The sequence below is a fragment of the Bos indicus genome, chromosome 11 (genome assembly GCF_029378745.1).
Source record: "Bos indicus isolate NIAB-ARS_2022 breed Sahiwal x Tharparkar chromosome 11, NIAB-ARS_B.indTharparkar_mat_pri_1.0, whole genome shotgun sequence".
Classification (NCBI taxonomy): Eukaryota; Metazoa; Chordata; class Mammalia; order Artiodactyla; family Bovidae; genus Bos; species Bos indicus.
Window position 1 is genome coordinate 45,887,034 of NC_091770.1, and position 20,738 is coordinate 45,907,771.

The following is a 20,738-nucleotide window of genomic DNA, read 5'->3' on the forward strand; positions in this document are numbered from 1 at the left end:
AATGTGCATCTCTAAGAGATATTCCACATAGACTATTTTCTTCCTTCCTTCCTCATATACACAGAACACTGTATTGAGAAAGATGACCCACAAGGACCAGATGCTCAGCAGGTTGCTTGACCTTCTGCAATAAGCTCTATGGCAAAAGAACCCAAAAAAGGCTAAATATGCTCCGTAGATACACTATATCTGAATCACACGACTGTATACTGACAACAAGCACAGGGTGGCAGATTGACTGTACTCCCACATACAATCGGGATGAAGTCAAAGGAAAGGAGAGAAAAACCAATGCCAACTTTATTCCTTCCAAGCTCCCTCATCTGGGCTTCGATGGCATCCCAGGAGCCTGAGTAGGTTTGAGTCCCAAGGCTGGACTGGGGTAGGGTCCAGACAGCCTGGCAGGGTGCTGTTCATTGAGCCCCTTTTTAGTTATTATTATTATTATTTCTGAGTCCCTTTTAAAATCACAAATGTCTGCTTGTCTTGACTGGGACAAGATTCCTGAGTGGGATCGAAGCCGGGAGGATTGTGGAGGCAATAGTGACCTAGCCTGAGCATCTCCTGGTGCTAGGGTTCCCAACTCAAGCCTCCGTCCTTAGAGTGCAGCCTCCTAGCACCCAAGTACCCTCAGTTGGGTGCTGTGGTTTCTGTTGGGATTAGCCTGGGGGTCGGGTATGTGAAGCTTTAGGGGGAAGAAACCGTGAGACACAAGCCTGCAGGCATTTGTTCTGGCGTGTTCCACTTCAATTCACAGCCCAGGAAGACACTTTCCCTAAGGCTCTGGTTGTCTGAGGAACTAGAGGCGGGCAGGCGAAAGTGCTGCCGCCTTGTGGAGACTTCCTGTAATGACAGCCACACCATGTGTGCTTACCCGCACTTCTACTTCAAAGGTCCTTGTTATTCAGTCACTCAGTCATGTCTGACTCCTTGCAACCTCATGGTCTGCAGCACGCCAGGATTCCCTGTCCTTCACCATCTCCCAGAGCTTGCTCAAACTCATGTCCATTAAGTCAGTGATGCCATCCAACCATCTCATCCTCTGTTGGCCTTTTTTCCTCCTGCCTTCAATCTTTCTCAGCATCAGAGTCTTTCCCAATGAACCTGCTCTTCGAATCAGGTGGCCAAAGTATTGGAGCTTCAGCTTCAGCATCAGTCCTTCCAAAGAATATTCAGGACTGATTTCCTTTAGGATTAACTGGTTTCATCTTGCAGTCCAAGGGACTCTCAAGAGTCTTCTCCAACACCACACTTCAAAAGCATCAATTCTTCGGCGCTCAGCTCTCTTTATGGTCCAAATTTCACATCCATACATGACTACTGGAAAAACCATGGCTTTGACTAGACGGGCCTTTATCGTCAAAGCAACGTCTCTGCTTTTTAATATGCTGACTAGGTTGGCCATAGCTTTTCTTCCAAGGAGCAAACATCTTTTAATTTCATGACTGCAGTCACCATCTGCAGTGATTTTTGAGCCCAAGAAAAAAAAGCCTGTCACTGTTGTTCCATTATTTCCCCATCTGTTTGCCATCAAGTCATGGAACCAGATGCCATGATCTTGGTTTTGTGAATGTTGAGTTTTAAGCCAAATTTTTCACTGTCCTCTTTCACTTTCATCAAGAGGCTCTTTAGTTCCTCTTCACTTTCTGCAAGTAAGAGTGGCTTATCTTTAGGAATGCAACAAGTGCGATTTATCACATAAAAGATGAGAGGGGAAAACCACGGTAATTTCTATTAAGAATTATACTTGAACCAGTGCAGTTAGACTACAAAGAAGAGATGAAAGGCATGGGAATTGGAAAGTAAGAAATACAAAACCATCATTTACTGTATACCATGTGATTGTGTCAAAAATCCAAACAATTTTTAAAATAAATTTGAATTTAAGATGATCACTGCCCAGTGATTCATTCGTCAGTGATCCATTGCATTCCTTTATAAAAATAAAAGGAAATTGAAAACAAAAGAATTTTAAATATGATTTACCAAAATGCCTAAAAGACCAAATACCAGAGAAGGCATAGGCTCCCCACTCCAGTATTCTTGGGCTTCTCTTGTGGATCAGCTGATAAAGAATCCACCTGCAATGAGGGAGACCTGGGTTCAACTCCTGTGTTGGAAAGATCCCCTGGAGAAGGGAAAGGCTACCCACTCCAGTACTCTGGCCTGAAGAATTCCATGGACTGTATAGTCCATGGGGTTGCAAAGAGTCAGACACGACTGAGTGAATTTCACTTTCACCAAAAATATGTAAAAGACCAAATACCTAGGAATAAATCTAGTACAAGTTAGACTGCAAACTGCAAAATATTATTGAAGAAAATTAAAGGGGAAACACTTAAAGGCCTGAATAGAGGATATATCAGATTTTTGGATTAAAAATTTCAATATTGTAAAGCTATCAGTTCTCCCCAGATTGATCCATAGATTTATTAATTAAAATCCCTGTGGGAGAAGGAGAGGGTGGGAAGATTTGGGAGAATGACATTGAAACATGTAAAATATCATGTAAGAAACGAGTTGCCAGTCCGGGTTCGATACACGATACTGGATGCTTGGGGCTAGTGCACTGGGACGACCCAGAGGGATGGTATGGGGAGGGAGGAGGGAGGAGGGTTCAGGATGGGGAACACATGTATACCTGTGGCGGATTCATTTTGATATTTGGCAAAACTAATACAATTATGTAAAGTTTAAAAATAAAATAAAATTTAAAAAAATAAATAAATAAACTAAACCCATAAACGCCTGTTCCCTGCTGATAGGGTGGCCACACTCATTAAAAATAATAAATAAATAAAATAAAATCCCAGTAGAATTCTCCAATATATATATTTTTTAATCCCAGTAGAAGCTGTTGTGGAAATTATCAAGATGGCTGTAAAACCATATGGCAAGTCAAAGGATTTAGCATGCCCAAGCAAGAAGAACAAACCTGGAGAATTTACATCATCATCTATGGAGAATTTTTATTATAAAGTAATTAACACAATAGGAAATTGATCCATGGAGAGAAAACCCAACCAAGGGAACAGAATTGAGAATTTAGAAGGACATACACACACACACAGAGAATTATCTGATTTATGATACTGCTGCTGCTAAGTCACTTCAGTCATGTCTGACTCTGTGCGACCCCATAGACGGCAGCCCACCAGGCTCCCCTGTCCCTGGGATTCTCCAGGCAAGAACACTGGAGTGGGTTGCCATTTCTTTCTCCAATGCATGAAAGTGAAAAGCCAAAGTGAAGTCGCTCAGTCGTGTCCGACTCTTAGCAACCCCATGGACTGCAGCCTACCAGGCTCCTCCGTCCATGGGATTTTCCAGGCAAGAGTACTGCAGTGGGCTGCCATCGCCTTCTCCAGATTTATGATAATAGGGACAGTGTAATGGAAAGAGTGACTTTTTAGTGATGGTTCTGGGTTGATTGGCTCGCTGGAGGGGAACAAAATGCCTTGAAACTCAGCATACAAAAAAAAAATTCAATGTCCAATGTATTCCAGGTGCAAAAGTGAAACATAGAATCATGTGAATAACCTCCTGGGAGTATTAAATATGCCATAAACATTGTTGCATTACATTGCTTCGCCATTTCTGTTTATGAGGTGTGCAGGGGAGCTCAGTCATGTCTGACTCTTTGAGATACTTACTACTTGTTAACTGAATGAAGCAGTGGTTTAACTCAAAATATGAACTGGAGTATCACATTCTTTTTTTTGTATAAAATATCTATAACTCCAACTATAACATTATTAATCTTTTTGCTGTAGACATCTTTACTGTGTGATTTTTAATGAGGTAAACTATTCATTGATGTAACACTTGCAAAAGATAGGTATTCTACCTTAAATTATATACTAATCGCATTAGAATGGTTTAAGAAAAAAAGTCAATGCCTTTACAAATGTTGCCACTTTTATGCATTTCTGTACACCTAAAACGAATTCAGGAATGTTGTATTTTCTCCATCCATCTAGAAAGTTCTGCATTCTCTTATCTCCCTATGGTATCCAAGAAATCTATCATGGTTATCCTTTCCTGAATAACATCAAGGGTATTATTTTTGCTTCCTTCCTGAATCCCTGTACTCACTGTACTTGTTGGTCACTTATCAAACACTGCTTTTCTTTGTCAGAAAATTAAATTGTTAGCTCCTCAGTTGTATCCAACTTTTTGCAACCCCATGGACTGTAGCCCACCAGGCTCCTCTGTCCATGGGATTCTCCAGGCAAGAATACTGGAGTGGGTTGCCATTCCCTTCTTCAGGGGATCTTCCCAACCCAGGGATCAAATCTGGATCTCCCACACTGCTGGCAGATTCTTTACCAACTGAGACATCAAGTATAGAATAAAGCTGTGTGGCTCCAGATGAATTTTAAACTCCTTTGCTAGAGGTAGAAATCATGCCTATTTACCAATAATCTAACATTATATTTTGGACATAGCATAATTTAATTGACTTGTTACAAAGACTGATCAAGTTTGAGCTAAGATCTAATATATGAAACAAATCTTCAAATATTAGGAATAATATCTCTTGAAGATATAGTAAAAGTTATAATTGACTTCCAACTAATGGAAGTCACAAGACTGAAGAACAAAAATAAAACCCATTCAAGGAAGTCTGGGTTTAAAGAACAAAAATAAGACCTATTCAAAAACAAATAAATAAAACTGTTTATAAACCTTCAGAGATGGTAGAATGCTAAAATATTGTGCAAAATCAAACCTACTCCATTTAGTTCCTGACATATTCCAAAAAGACAGAGAGAAGATCCAATAGGTTTCATCAGGTCAGTTGCTAAGCAACTCATTGCTAAGACAAATGTAAAGTGCCTTGATAACGATAATGGCATCAGGGGATGTCCTTGCATTGGTCCAGTGACACGACTGTAGAGAAATACAAAAGAAGGATAAAATCCAGGTGGTCCTCAGATGCTAACCTCAAACGACTGACCTTATGTCTTTAGCAGAAACATGGCAATGGCACCCCACTCCAGTACTCTTGCCTGGAAAATCCCATGGACGGAGGAGCCTGGTAGGCTGCAGTCCATGGGATCGCTAAGAGTCCGACATGACTGAGCGACTTCACTTTCACTTTTCACTTTCATGCACTGGAGAAGGAAATGGCAACCCACTCCAGTGTTCTTGCCTGGAGAATCCCAGGGACGGGGGAGCCTGGTGGGCTGCCGTCTATGGGGTCGCACAGAGTCGGACACGACTAAAGCAACTTAGCAGCAGCAGCAGCAGCAGCAGAAACTTAAGTACTGAACGCTTGACCATTTCACAGCAGATATTCTTCATTACAGAAGTGCTTCACGAGTCACAAGAGTACTAGGAAAGCAAACTGAGTAATGACATGCTTAAAATAAAACAAAAATTTCATTTCCATCTCCATTTCCATATTTTCCATTTATGTTAAAAAGTAGTATGCTTAAAATTAAATTCTAAGCTCTTATTATTACTGTCATTTTCACTGCTAATGAGTAAAAACTTCATTTATGATTTTAAAAAGTTCTAACAAGTGTACTAGTAGCATGTGAAGGTTTTTGAAAATGCACCAGGTACCTTTTACTAACTAGTGGCAATTACATTTTTTATAATTTTACAGTCATACAGAGAAATAAGAGCATACTCAAAGAGAATAATAAAAGAGCAGAGGTAAAATAAAGTCCTAATTGTCGAAATGTAAAGACAGATTCTACACTACAAGGACATCTGTACTGGTTTCTCGTAACAACTGACGTGCATGGAAGACAAATCATGAACGCAAGTCTCTGGTCCCAGCGCAAGACAGAGGATTTAAACCCGAGGGGGAGCAGCAAGAAGCTGTGAGCCGCATGCGCCTTTCCCCATGATCATAAATTCTCAGGAGACACAGATGGGGACCCTTTACAAACTGGCGACAGTCTGAGACAATCTTGTGGCTTCCCTGGTGGCTCAGAGGGAAAAGAATCTGCTGCAATGCAGGAGGCCGGGGTTCGATCCCTGGGCTGGGGAGATCCCCTGGAGGAAGGCATGATAACCCACTCCAGTAATCTTGTCTGGAGAATCTCATGGACAGAGGAGCCTGCTGGAGGCTACAGTCCATAATCTGGCTGTGTGAGCACATGGTCATTAACGTCATGAGTTGTTTCTGCTTTGGGGATCACCTTAGAGCGTTCTACAGGCAAATATCTTATATATAGCAGAGCAGACTTCAAAGGAAAATGAATGGTACTCTTCGATTTTCTTCCTCTCAGGGTAATTTTAAAATTGTTTTCACTCTGATTCACTGATGGGCTCAAAAGTAAGTTAAACCGTCCTACTACTGACAAGAGTTGCCGACAGCTACACAGAACAAGGTTGAAAAAAGGTGGGACTCAAAGAAAGTGTAATTTTTTTATAATAAATAATCTTTCATGGAAAGTTTTCTAAAAGTTACATTTGTGTCTCAATTTTTAAAGGTAAACTTTTATAATTTAACAAAAAACTAAATTAAAAATGAAATGTCTTTGATAAATTAACTATGGGAACACTTGAAATACTTAAAAATGATAAGCTAGTGTTCATAGTGCTGATTGAATTCATATGTCAGCTGTCAGGTACAGTGTGAGTGCCTCTGAGCTGAGAGCTCTCTATTGTTCAGTCCTTCAGTCGTGCCCAGCTGTTTGCGACCCCATGGACTGTAGCCCACCAGGTCCTCTGTCCATGGGGTTCTCCAGGCAAGAATACTGGAGTGGGGTGCCATTTCCTTCTCCAGGGGATCTTCCCAACCCCGGGATTGAACTCAGTTCTCCTACATTGGCAGGCAGATTCTTTACCACTGAGCCACCAGAGAAGTCCCCCAACTCCTTTGAGCCAAGGTTGCTGGCCTGCCTCTGTTTATTCTGTGGAAGCTGAGATGGAAACCACAGCCAGCTCCCTGCCCCTCCTCAGCTCGAAGGCCAAGTGGGCAGCTCCCCCCTCCCCCGCACCCCATCATGCCTCACCGAGCATCCTCTGGCCAGCATTTTTCCGTTGGAACCACTGAACAGGCCATTTTCATATGTTCTGTGTGGATTAAGTACAAAGAGCACTGTGCACCTCCATTAAAATAGAAAGCTAATTGTTCCAATGTTAACAAGCATAGATCAAGTGTTATTATTAACAAATAAAAAGACCAACACCTTTGGGAGCTGCCAAGGGTTTTCACAGATTTCTACCTTCAAAGAGTCAGTTTTAATAGAGTCAGTTCTTTTTTCTGCCTTCCCACTCCATTTAATCAATTAGAAAAGGCAGGTCTGCTTATTTTCAAAACCCACATTTCCCAATAGGAAATCAACAGCCCAGAAAACAATTATGGAAAACGGGGCAGAGCAAAATGCAAGTCATTCATTCTGTTTAAAATTTTCCTGAACATCCATTTTCTGTTGCTTCTTTCTCACCTAAATGGGTTATACCTATGCCCTCAAAAGCTAAAGTCTGGAATATGAAGAATTGTTTTGGCTAATACAGAAAGCACTTCCTTACAATATCAGAACTAAAGGCCAGAGTCTTAGAGAGTAGGTAAAAACATCCTTTCTCTTTCGGTCTACTAATTTCTTCAATCTGATGAAGAATGATCTGATTTCTTCAAGTTAATTTGATCCAAATCAGAAATAGAGCTAATGTACATAGTTTTGAATTTGAAGTATTAATAAACCAGTTTTAGCTCATAGTTACTGTTTTATGTATCTCACAAGAACTTTCTCCAACTAATCCATAAACAGGATGACTAAATACAGTTTTGTAATGTATGTTTTTGAAAAAAAGTTCATCATCTTCAGGTAAGAGAAAGGCTGTAATAATGCCTTTCAGAAAAGTAAGAAGAATATGAGCTCTCCTGCTGCTGTCTGCCCAGCACCGGGGAGGCAGAGCTCAGCACATTAAAAACACTGTCTGGTGAAGGGCTGGATCTTATTTGTGCCCAGTGTTCTCAAGAGCCCCAAGGCGACAACGAAGATGTTGTCAAAGTGTAGCTGGAAATCTGTTAGTGATTCTCACGACGTTGATGGCGGTTTTACAGTCATCACTTTGAAACTTGTAAGCCAGAGTTTTGGTAAGAGTGCACGCTTTCTGCAGATGTATGAAGAAATGCTTTGTGCTGTGGCTGTGTGTGTCTAAGACTTGAAATAACTGTGTGACTTGGCACTCAACTGTACGTTTAGGTAACGCCACAAATCAAACTGGTTATCTCAGTTTATAAAAGTGAAATTTTCAGGGATGTCCCTGGTGGTCCAGTGGTTAAGAATCCACCTTAACCAAAGTCAGACACAACCGAGCGACTGAACAACAAATCTATGGAAAACTCTACAAGTCTATATTCATTGTGAGTTGCTCTTATGTCTGAATTAAAATGTTCCTACTGGGATAGCAATGCATTTTCACTTGAATAATGCTTGTCCACCACCTCCCACTGATAATGGCAAAGGTGAGCAATGAGCAGAGAAAAGAGAAAGAGGTGAAAAGGCAGGACTGGAAAAGGAAGAGAAGAGCCCATAGTTGGTTATTGGATCAGACCTTCTGCTCTGTGGAGTGTTGTCACCATCAGTCAACGGGGAGGAAGGGAAAGGGGACAGAATTCATTAAATAAGGAGCTCAGAATCTGCCTGCAATGCAGGAGACCCCAGTTCGATGCCTAGGTCAGGAAGATCCTTTGGAGAAGGGATAGGCTACCCACTCCAGTATTCTTGGGCTTCCCTAGTGGCTCAGCTGGTAAAGAGTCTGCCCACAATGCAGGAGACCTGGGTTCGATCCCTGGGTTTGGAAAATCCTCTGCAGAAGGTAACAGTATTCTGCAGCATACTCCAGTATTCTGCCCTGGAGACTTCCATGGACTGTATAGTCAGTGGGGTTGCAAAGAGTCAGACAGGACTGAGTGACTTTCACTTTCAAAGAGCTCAGGAAGTCACAGAGATTCAGAGTCAGCAGGAGGTGAGAGCTTCCTGCCATAGTTCCTGAAACCCTTGGTCTCTGGTTGATAGAAGATAATGCTCAATGACATGTATGTACATCAGTGACCCTTCTATGCTTCTGAGGTGTATTATGCATCAGCAGCAGTGAACTCAAGGCTCGCAGTTTCTTGAGAGACAAATCACTTACCAAACTGTCTTAGGACATCTGAACTGTCTTGTTTTTTTTCATTCTCTTTTATCAAACTGCCTGAGCCTAATGGGCAAAGGTGCTGTGTGGTTTAATTTCTCAGTGAAGGGTTCAAAATAAATGGAAAGAATATTTCAAATACCTCTGCTATTTTAACACAGAAATTAAATGCAAGATCGACCAAAGTCTGGGTTATTTCAAAATCATTCCTTTCAAAAAGAAAGACCTAACTACTTCCAAGTAATTTGGAACAAGTTATTTCATAATCAGATTTTTAACTTTGATGGTATTATTTTTGTTCTGCTAATGCAGATGAGGGGTTTCCCCAGTGGCTTAGATGGTAAATTAAAAAGAAACAGAAGTTACATCTCTAGAATTTAATCAGGGTACAACGGTGAGAAAGCAGAAATAACAGCAAAATAGAAAATATATTCCGTTCACATGCCACCGACAACATGTTGGGTATCAACGTTACTATAATATGGAATAAAGGTTAATTTAAAAAAGAATACTCAGGAAAAACACAAAAGCTTTTGGGTGTTCGTTCAGGTACATTACAGCCCTGAATTAAAACTCTCAAAAGCTCATTTCCCGGGTAATCACAATTGGGCTTGAGAAAAGCCCGCCTCCTTGTGGCCATTCCCTGCAATAGCAACCGTAAAAGATTTGCTTGGGAGTCCTTGTTCAGTCGCTCAGCGGTGTCCGACATTATGATATAAATTATTCAGGGCACATACAGCTCACTGTGGGGCTTCAGCGTAGTGGGTCGCCAGGCTGAGTTAGGCTCCAGGGCAGGGAAAGCTGGTTCAGGGTCCAGAAGAAAGTCTTTCAGGGGAGGTGCTCAAGTGCACTCCCTGAATAGAATTCAATTTAGAGAAGTTAACACTCAGGTTATCTCTTAGAGGATATTGGGAGTTTTCCAGGCAGTCAGGAAGGACAACGCGTGAAGAGGTGATGAACAGAAATAATCACAAATGACTCTGCATATCTAAGACGAAGAGGTGTTTGGATATAAGAGAAGGTGAGGGCGATTTACAAGGTTCAGATTCGGAGCACTTCTGTGTACCATGTCAGAGGCTTTGAATTTTGCACACAGGAACTGAGGAAACATTCAAACTTCAGAAAGGGAGGTTGGTGTTTGAAGGAAGACCCCGTGAGGACAGAAGGCTTCTCATGGGGCTGATCTAAATGACACCAATAAGACCTATTTTTTTGTTTTATGATTTTAAAATTTAAAAGCTGTATTAGGAAATAATTGACATACATCACTGTATAAGTTTAAGACATACAGCAAGACAGTTTTGATTGCTATGTACTGTGAAATGATTACCTCAGTAGGCTCAGCTAACATCCATCTTCTCATTCATCATTTTCTTATCTCATGAATTATGCCTCGAGTACTTCATAAGGCTTTAGATTTATGTATCACCAGCTGAGCTGTGCTCATTCTAATGCCTTTAAACAGAAATGTAACAGTCTCATTATTTTTCTTTACTTTTTTTTTATTGGCATATAGTTAGTTACTTTACACTGTTGTGTTAATTTCTGCTGTACAGCAAAGTGAATCAGCCACATGTACACACATACCCCCTCTTTTTAAAATTTCTTTCCCATTTAAGTCACCATGGAGCACTGAGGAGAGTTTCCTGTGCTGCATAGTAGGTTCTCATTAGTTATTTATTTTAGACATCACAGCATTGTCCTGGCAAAGGGGTTTGCATAACTCAATGAAGCTCTGAGCCATGCCAAGCAGGACCACCCAAGACAGACAGGTCAAGGTGAAGAGTTCTAACAAAATGTGGTCCACTGGAGAAGAAAATGGCAACCCACTCCAATATTCTTGCCTGGAAAACCCCATGAACAGTATGAAAAGACAGCAGTCCATGGGATCGCAAAGAGTTGGCCACAATTTAGCAACTGCACGACAAAGTGAATATAAGATCCAATTTTTAAAAAAAGTATTTCCTGTTAGTTTTATAGAAGTACAATGGAAATATCTAGATTACTGGTAGTTACTGTTTCTTAAACTGTTTCACTGAAGTGTAATCGTCATATGCGTGGGTGTGTGCTTCACTCATGTCCTACTCTTTGTGATCCCATGGACTGTAGCCTGCCAGGCTCCTCAATCCATGGGATTCTCCAAGCGAGAACACTGGAATGGGTTGCCATTTCCTCCTCCAGGGGATCTTCCCGATGCAGGGATCAAACCTGTATCTCCTGTGGCTCCTGCATTGCAGGCGGATTTTTACCCACTGAGCCACCGGGGCAGGCCTGTAACTGGCATGTAAACAGTGATGTGCTGTGCTGTGCTTAGTTGCTCAGTTGTGTCTGACTCTGTGATCCCATGACTATAGCCTGCCAGGCTCCTCTGTCCATGGGGATTCTCCAGGAAAGAATATTGGAGTGGGTTACCATGCCCTCCTCCAGGGGATCTTCCTAACCCAGGGATCAAACTCAGGTCTCCTGCATTGCAGGTGGATTCTTTACCATCTGAGCCACCAGGGAAGCCCATAAACAATGACAGATTGAAGGACAACAGTAAAGCTCTACTTGACTGCCTGTGCTTGGTGTGTCCCACAGAACAGAATGACCCAGAACCTGCCTGGTCCCTCACACAATATTTCCTCATTAAATACTGGAGTGGCCTTTTCCATCACGTTTCTTGTTTTTGAACTTGCACTTGCCTCACATTTAAAGCAAAGTGTTACTTGCCGTTTCCCCTCTTTTGTTTTATTTACCACAACAAAACTCCTCTCTAAGTCTTCTATTCTTAAATTCTTCATCATATCCGTATGTTCCTATACAGAGCCTTAGTTGCCATATTCAGAGCTAACAACCAAATAAAAATTAGGGAAAAAAATATTTCTTTTCCCAGTGCAAGGGGTGCAGGTTCAATCCCTGGTCAGGGAACTAGATCCCACATGTCACAAACAAGACCAGGTGCAGAAAAACAAATACTTAAAAAATAAATAAAAATTTCTATTTCTTATGAGATTGTTTCAGAAACATTTCAGATCCACGATACTGTACTTCCATACATACCTAAAACGGGTTTTACAATAATCGATGCTATAGCTTCATAGAGTGTGACGTTGAGAATAATCTTCACCTAAGACCAGATAGGTCTTAAGTGATATGACATTGCTGAATTTTTCAGTCCAATACTGGTCTTTCATTTTGTCTGTATTACAGTAGTAAAATGTACAAATAAAAGCATAAAGATACAACAGTAAAAATAAATAAGTACTGTGGTCAAGAAACCGCAGTCAAAGTCCCTCCGTAGTTTCTCTGGACCTAGAGCTCCTCCATCCCCCCCTAGAGCTGTGCCCCATCCCCACTCCAGCTTCTCGGGATGCCCATGCTTCCTCACCCCATTGCCAGCTTTTCAGATGAATTCAGGAACCCTCCTGCAGACTAACAGTCGTGAGCAAAAGTGCAAGTGAGGTGAGTGTATGATGTGTTTACATTTTTAAAGACAAAAATGCCAATAAACTATCAAATAACATGTGAATCTTCAAGACAAGACTTAAAAATATGTGAAATTATGAGTGTTATGTGGCTGAAATTTGACAAAATATACAAGACTGCTGACTATCACTGCACAGCCTTCGTGTTCTGTTGAAGGGAAAGGATATTTATATAAATAACTGAAAACAGTGACTTTGTTAAAATGAAGGTAATAAAAGTTTACAAAATATGACTCAATTTTTTTCATCTAAACATTACTTTCCCTTCAATAGATCACCTTGATTTGTTCAATGAAAATTATACTACTTCTACATTATCTTTAAAATTAAAAGATAAATTAAAATGAAAAATATTAAAAAATCAGAATGACTTAAATTAAGCTTAATTTAAATGCCGCTAGAAGAAGCACAAGCTGGAATCAAGATTGCTGGGAGAAATATCAATAACCTCAGATATGCAGATGACACCACCCTTACGGCAGAAAGTGAAGAGGAACTCAAAAGCCTCTTGATGAAAGTGAAACAGGAGAGTGAAAAAGTTGGCTTAAAGCTCAACATTCAAAAAACTAAGATCATGGCATCCGGTCCCATCACTTCATGGCAAACAGATGGGGAAACAGTGGAAACAGTGTCAGACTTGATTTTGGGGGGCTCCAAAATCACTGCAGATGATGATTGCAGCCATGAAATTAAAAGACGCTTACTCTTTGGAAGGAAAGTTATGACCAACCTAGATAGCATATTCAAAAGCAGAGACATTACTTTGCCAACAAAGGGCCGTCTAGTCAAGGCTATGGTTTTTCCTGTGGTCATGTATGGATGTGAGAGTTGGACTGTGAAGAAGGCTAAGCGCCGAAGAATTGATGCTTTTGAAGTGTGGTGTTGGAGAAGACTCTTGCAAGTCCCTTGGACTGCAAGGAGATCCAACCAGTCCATTCTAATGGAGATCAGTCCTGGGTGTTCTTTGGAAGGACTGATGCTAAAGCTGAAACTCTGATACTTTGGCCACCTCATGCGAAGAGCTGACTCCTTGGAAAAGACTCTGATGTTGGGAGGGATTGGGGACAGGAGGAGAAGGGGACGACAGAGGATGAGATGGATGGATGGCATCACCGACATGAGTCTGAGTGAACTCCGGGAGTTGATGATGGACAGAGAGGCCTGGCGTGCTGCAATTCATGGGGTCGCAAAGAGTCGGACATGACTGAGCGACTGAACTGAACTGAAGATATAATTAAATATTATTTATCTTTATAAAGATAATACTAATGGTTATCTATTTTGATATCATTTATCCACCAAAATAAATTAGAGATGTAACACTCTACTCATATTTCATCTAAAGTTACCAATTTGAGAATGACGCTAATTGTTTAACATGGTAAAATGTTGTAAAGTGTTGTGGCCCTTCAAGAATGTATGAATTCTATGATAATTTGGGAGAAACTGATACTTTTATTCTTCTCGCACTTTTCCATTTTGTTGGCATTTTCCATTACTTCTTTCAGAATGACTCTATTGCTTTATTTACACAGCTCCTGTGCCTTTCTTGTGGTCATTGTTTATAAGCATTTTATTATTGCTCTATGTATTGTGGAAAGATTGTTTCCCAATTCTATTTCTAGGCATGCCTTGCTATCCTACAGATAAACTCTTGAGTCTTGTGTTTACAGCTTTTGTCAACTTTAGGCTTTAGCAAAACACTGTCAAAAAACCCCACTGAGTAGACAAGGCTTACTTTGCTGGATTTGCTGAAATAAGAAAGGAAAACACCCTGGCAGAATCTTAACAGCCCAGACAGGAAGAGTGGAGTGATGGGTTTGCAGGGTCTGGCTGGGTGACAGATTCTCAGATGAATCTCGTGAGGTTGGGAACTCCCTGGGACCTGGCAGCATGTGGGACTCAATAGCTTTATACCCATGTGCATACGAGACCAAGTTCTGAGCCGAGTTTGCTCAACAGTCTTGATAATTCAGGTGTTTTTGCTGATTTACAATTGATATTCAGGGCTAAGTATTTCCCAGAGCCAGACATACCCTGTCTTTCATTTTTCACAGCCTTCACGTAGTGACAGGAATGTATCTTGGGGATGTATAGTTTCTAACCACAGGGAAAACCAAAACCACGTGGGTTTAAGCTCTCAGCCCCTCCCCCTGGACATCCATGTCAGCCCAAGATGGAGATTACAACACCATTGTCTACAAACAGAAGTATTTTCCATCTTAACTGCTTTTTGGTGAGCTGTGGATACATGATAAGACTCTGCTGGCAGTTTTCCACAATCTATTACTGTCAGATTTGCTCTTTTTGCTCAAAGATCACTTGTTGGATCATCTGAAGGGACAAAGTCCATTTCTCAGTGTTTTGGATTTTGCTGATGACACATCTGAGCAAAGCGATATGGGATAATACTAAAAAAGACATGTCTTGGGGTTTGTAGTCCTGTATTCAGCAGCAGCTAAGGGTTCAGGTCAGGAAGCAACAGTTAGAACTAGACATGGAACAACAGACTGGTTCCAAATAGGAGAAGGAGTACATCAAGGCTGTATATTGTCACCTTGCTTATTTAACTTATATACAGAGTACATCATGAGAAATGCTGGGCTGGAAGAAGCACAGGCTGGAATCAAGATTGCCGGGAGAAATATCAATAACCTCAGATATGCAGATGACACCACCCTTATGGCAGAAAGTGAAGAGGAACTCAAAAGCCTCTTGATGAAAGTGAAAGAGGAGAGTGAAAAAGGTGGCTTAAAGCTCAACATTCAGAAAATGAAGATCATGGCATCTGGTCCCATCACTTCATGGCAAATAGATGGGGAACCAGTGGAAAGTGTCAGACTTGATTTTTGGGGGCTCCAAAATCACTGCAGATGGTGACTGCAGCCATGAAATTAAAAGACGCTTACTCTTTGGAAGGAAAGTTATGACCAACCTAGATAGCATATTCAAAAGCAGAGACATTACTTTGCCAACAAAAGTCCATCTAGTCAAGGCTATGGTTTTTCCTGTGGTCATGTATGGATGTGAGAGTTGGACTGTGAAGAAAGCTGAGCACCAAAGGATTGATGCTTTTGAACTGTGGTGCTGGAGAAGACTCTTGCAAGTCCCTTGGACTGCATGGAGATCCAGCCAGTCCATCCTAAAGGAGATCAGTCCTGGGTGTTCATTGGAAGGACTGATGCTAAAGCTGAAACTCCGATACTTTGGCCACCTCATGCAAAGAGTTGACTCATTGGAAAAGACTCTGATGCTGGGAGGGATTGGGGGCAGGAGGAGAAGGGGACGACAGAGGGTGAAATGGCTGGATGGCATCACCGACTCGATGGACGTGAGTTTGGGTGAACTGCGGGGGTTGGTGATGGACAGGGAGGCCTGGCGTGCTGCGATTCATGGGGTCACAAAGAGTCGGACATGACTGAGCGACTGAACTGAACTGAACTTTAACAATGAGAAAACAGAAAGAGAAATTAAGGAAACAATCCCATTTACCTTTGCAATGAAAAGAATAAAATACTTAGGAATAAATTTACCTAAAGAAACAAAAGACCTATATATAGAAAACTATAAAACACTGATGAAAGAAGTCAAAGATGACACAAATAGATGGAGATATATACCATGTTCATGGATCAGAAGAATAAATATAGTGAAAATGAGTACACTACCCAAAGCAATCTATAGATTCAATGCAATCCCTATCAAGCTACCAATGGCATTTTTCATAGAACTAGAACAAATAATTTCACAATTTGTATGGAAACACAAAAAACCTCAAATAGCCAAAGTAATCTTGGGAAAGAAGAATGGAACTGAACAAATCAACCTGCCTGACTTCAGACTGTACTACAAAGCTACAGTCATCAAGACAGTATGGTACGGGCACAAAGACAGAAATATAGATCAATGGAACAAAATAGAAAGCCCAGAGATGAATCCACACAGCTATGGACACCTTATCTTTGACAAAGGAATCAAAAATATACAGTGGAGAAAAGACAACCTCTTCAACAAGTTGTTCAGGGAAAACTGGTCAACCACCTGTAAAAGAATGAAACTAGAACATTTTCTAACACCATACACAAAAATAAACTCAAAATGGATTAAAAATCTAAACGTAAGACCAGAAACTATAAAACTCCTAGAGGAAAACAGGCATAACACTCTCTGAGATAAATCACAGCAAGATCCTCTATGACCCACCTCCCAGAGTAATGGAAATAAAAGCAAAAATAAGCAAATGGGACCTAATTAAACTTAAAAGCTTTTGCACAGTGAAGGAAACTATAAGCAGTGTGAAAAGATAGCCTTCAGAATGGGAGAAAATAATAACAAATGAAGCAACTGACAAAGAATTAATCTTAAAAATACAAGCAGCTCATGCAGCTCAATACCAGAAAAATAAACGACCCAATCAAAAAATGGGCCAAAGAACTAAACAGACATTTTTCCAAAGAAGACACACAGATGGCTAACAAACACATGAAAAGATGCTCAACAGCACTTATTATCAGAGAAATGCAAATCAAAACCACAGTGAGGTATAATCTCATGCCAGTCAGAATGGCTGCTATCAAAATGTCTGCAGACAATAAATGCTGGAGAGGATATGGATAAAAGGGAACCCTCTTACACTGTTGGTGGGAATAATGCAAACTAGTGCAACCACTGTGGAGAACGGTATGGAGATTCCTTAAAAAACTGGAAATAGAACTGCCATATGACCAAGCAATCCCACTGCTGGGCATACACACCAGGAAACCAGAATTGAAAGAGACACGTGTACCTCAATGTCCATCCATTCAGCAGATGAATGGATAAGAAAGTTGTGGTACATATACACAATGGAATATTACTCAGCTATTAAAAAGAATGCATTTGAGTCAGTTCTCATGAGGTGGATGAAACTGGAACCTATTATACAGAAAGAAGTAAGTCAGAAAGAGAAACACTAATACAGCATATTAACATGTGTGTATGGAATTTAGAAAGATGATAATGATGACACTACATACAAGACAGTAAAAGAGACACAGATATAAAGAACAGACTTTTGGACTCTGTGGGAGAAGGCAAGGATGGGATGATTTGAGAGAATAGCACTGAAGCATGTATATTACCATGTGTGAAATAGATGACCAGGCCAAGTTCGATGCATGAAACAGGGCACTCAAAGCCAGTGCACTGGGACAACCCAGAGGAATGGGATGGGGAGGGAGATGGGAGGGAGTTAAGGAATGGGAGACATGTGTACACCCATGGCTGATTCATGTCGATGTGTGGTAGAAACCACCACAATGTTGTAAACTAATTAGCTTCCAATTAAAATAAATTAATTAATTTTTAGAAAAAGAAGTGTAAAAAAATAATAATCTGTGAAATAAGAATGACTCTAGAAACCGTTTGATGGGACATATGATGGCTTCTTAGTGGAAAGCTCAGCTAATTCTGAAATGTTTGCCTATTGAAATTACATCCCAACTAATAAATAACAACATATTAAGTAAGTTTGCTTTGTGTTTTTGTCAATTTATTTGTCACCTCTGACTTCTTCCCAACGTATCTGAAACTATAATAAGAATGTGTTTATACTCTTCAGCCAACTGATCAAAATAAAGGGATCTTTGAAATTATTACCTTTGGGCAACTTGCACAAACCCTTCACTAGCTTGAACCAGCTCCTCTGCCGTCTTCTCCAAAGAGGCAAACACTTCATTCTCCATGCCTTTTTTCTCCATTGAGAGGATCAGATGACAAAGCTGAACAGTCATCGCTGAGATGATTCTCTCGATGGCTTTGTTGCATGTCATGGAGCCGATGTCATTCAAGAGGAAAGACTCCATCTGTGGACAGAAGTGTGACACGAATGAGATGGAAAGAGGAAGGCTCGGACTTAACCCTCTAGTTAGGATGTAATAGATTACAACAGGTCCAAGTCCCTGCTATGACAGAAGTCAAAGAAATTGTAAAAATTACATTTCAAGCACATCAGAGAGCTGAGGCAGCAAGGATTAAGAGACATTAAAATTCCAGAGATGGGAGAATCTTTTGGAGACAAGTTAGTATAGATGATTGTTCTCCTGGGGGAATTTGTTAATTCTGGGCACAGTTTGAGGAACAGGGCCTGCATTTAGAAGTCCAGTGCTGGGCTGCCCCAGTGGTACAGTGGATAGGAATCACCTGCCAATGCAGTGGACAGGAGTTCAATCCCTGGTCCAGGAAGATGCCACACACGGAGGAGCAATGCCCATGCCACAACTCCTGAAGCCTTCGAGCCCTAGAGTCTGTGCTCTGCAACAAAGAGCAGTCCCTGCTCGCTGCAACTAGAGGAAGCCCACACACAGCAACGAAGACCCAGTGCAATCAAAAAGGTTAATAAATAAATAAAAAAGAATTAGGACCAAGTTAAAAAAAAAAAAAGAAGTGCTAGAGGAAACAAAAAGAAAATTTTTATAATAAAAACACCCTCCCAAACTGTAGGAACATTACATAGTCCAATTGCTGAAAACTAAATATAAAGAGAAAAAAAATGATAAGCATCCAGAGAAAAAGTTATGCTATCTCTAAAGGAATACTATTAAATTTGACAGGTGACTTCCCCATAGAAAGAAAAGAATCCAGAAGATGATAGAATGACACCTCTAAAGCAATAAAAGAAAATAAATAAATATTTTTAACTTATTTCTTCTGTGTCTCAATGATTAAAAAATTAAAATATAAAATTTGTTTTTATTTAGTATTTTTAAACTTTATTATTTTAATGGATCATTTTTAATTGGATACCCATACAATATTTTTAGTATGAACTCTGTTCATAAAACATTTTAATGCACCAAAAATGTATTATAAAATAAATTATTCCAGATAAGAAAGAGTTTAAGAGTTTATTCTAGATTAAAAAAAAAAAATTACTCCTTATAAGAGAAGGAGAATATGATTATTCCTGCTTCTGAGTATGCTTAGAGATCAGCCAACACCATCTTACACCAAGAGCATGAGTCATAAAAACCATTTGATTCATCTTTAACTGACAATCACGAAAGTGTAGCCACCCATAGAGAACCAACAAGGGGGAAATCATGGACATTTTTGCTTACCTTGATGGGAAGATGCTTTCCACACTCTAAGCCAAAGAGCAGAAGACTGGATTCACTGTATATGTAAGAAATCCAGTTTTTTAAAACCAGCCACAGGAATCGATTCACATCCACACTGCAATTCGAGACTGTGGTATCTCCCGACTGTTAGCTGACTCTGTCACTGACGTCACTGACAGTATTGCTGACAAGCAAACATCATAATTTATGCGTAGAACTATTGAAGGTCTATTGTCTCTGCAGTATTGAAAGTCCTGCTTATTTACAGAAACAGGAATCAGATACAGTCGGAGAAAGAATCTAAATGTTTTAATCAATTCAGTCATAAAAATAAGACTCAACTGTGTGTCTTTGAAAAGTTTTGTTGAGGGCAACTGAAAGGAAATTAGGCTTCTACAAGTAAGATCGCTAAGCAGTTTAATTAACCTGGCTCCTTTCCAGCTCCCTCATGTGTAGATTTTTGCAAGAATCTGGTTTGTGAGTGAATATTCAGGCTGGTGTTTCCTGGGGAACAACAAAAGAAATGGAGTCTTAAAGTGGAGAGGAAATAGAATTAAATATGTATTTAATGTGTGTATTGAGTCCCAAGGGCGTCCCTGGTACCTCAGATGGTAAAGAATCTGACTGCAATGCAGGAGACCAGGGTTTGATACCTGGGTTGGGAAGATCCCCGGGAGAAGGAAATGGCAGCCCACTCCAGTATTCTTGCCTGGAGAATTCCACGGACAGAGGAGCCTGGCACGCTACAGTCTATGGGGTCAGTGTGTGTGTGTGAGTGACTCACACACACACACACACACACACACACACTGAGTCCCAGATGTTTTCCATATATCATCTTCCTTATTTCCTAAAGCAATTTAATTAGATAAGTGTTATGAATTTCACTTTGAATTTCTCTTTACAAGTGAGGAAACAAAAGACTGGGGGACATGAATGGTGCCAAACCTTTGAGAATTATTTCCTATTCAAATTATCACTCATTCCTCGATTTGCAATAAGTTCCTAAAGACTGCATGGTGTCTGAGTTGTGTCTAATCAGGAAAACAGAAATCAGTTTAGATACTTAAAA

The 20,738-nt window shown here is 40.4% G+C and overlaps 1 long non-coding RNA gene across 1 annotated transcript in view; it reads right to left on the reverse strand.

Moving 5' to 3' along the window:
* Positions 1-19,794, reverse strand: part of LOC139185654 (uncharacterized) — a 92,468-nt gene extending 72,674 nt beyond the window's left edge. Inside the window, exons 1-2 of the long non-coding RNA XR_011569151.1 lie at positions 19,667-19,794; positions 18,207-18,412 (exon numbers count right to left, since the gene is read on the reverse strand). This is a non-coding gene — a long non-coding RNA (uncharacterized lncRNA). The remainder of the gene's footprint in view (positions 1-18,206; positions 18,413-19,666) is intronic.
* Between the last annotated feature and the right edge of the window lie 944 nt (positions 19,795-20,738).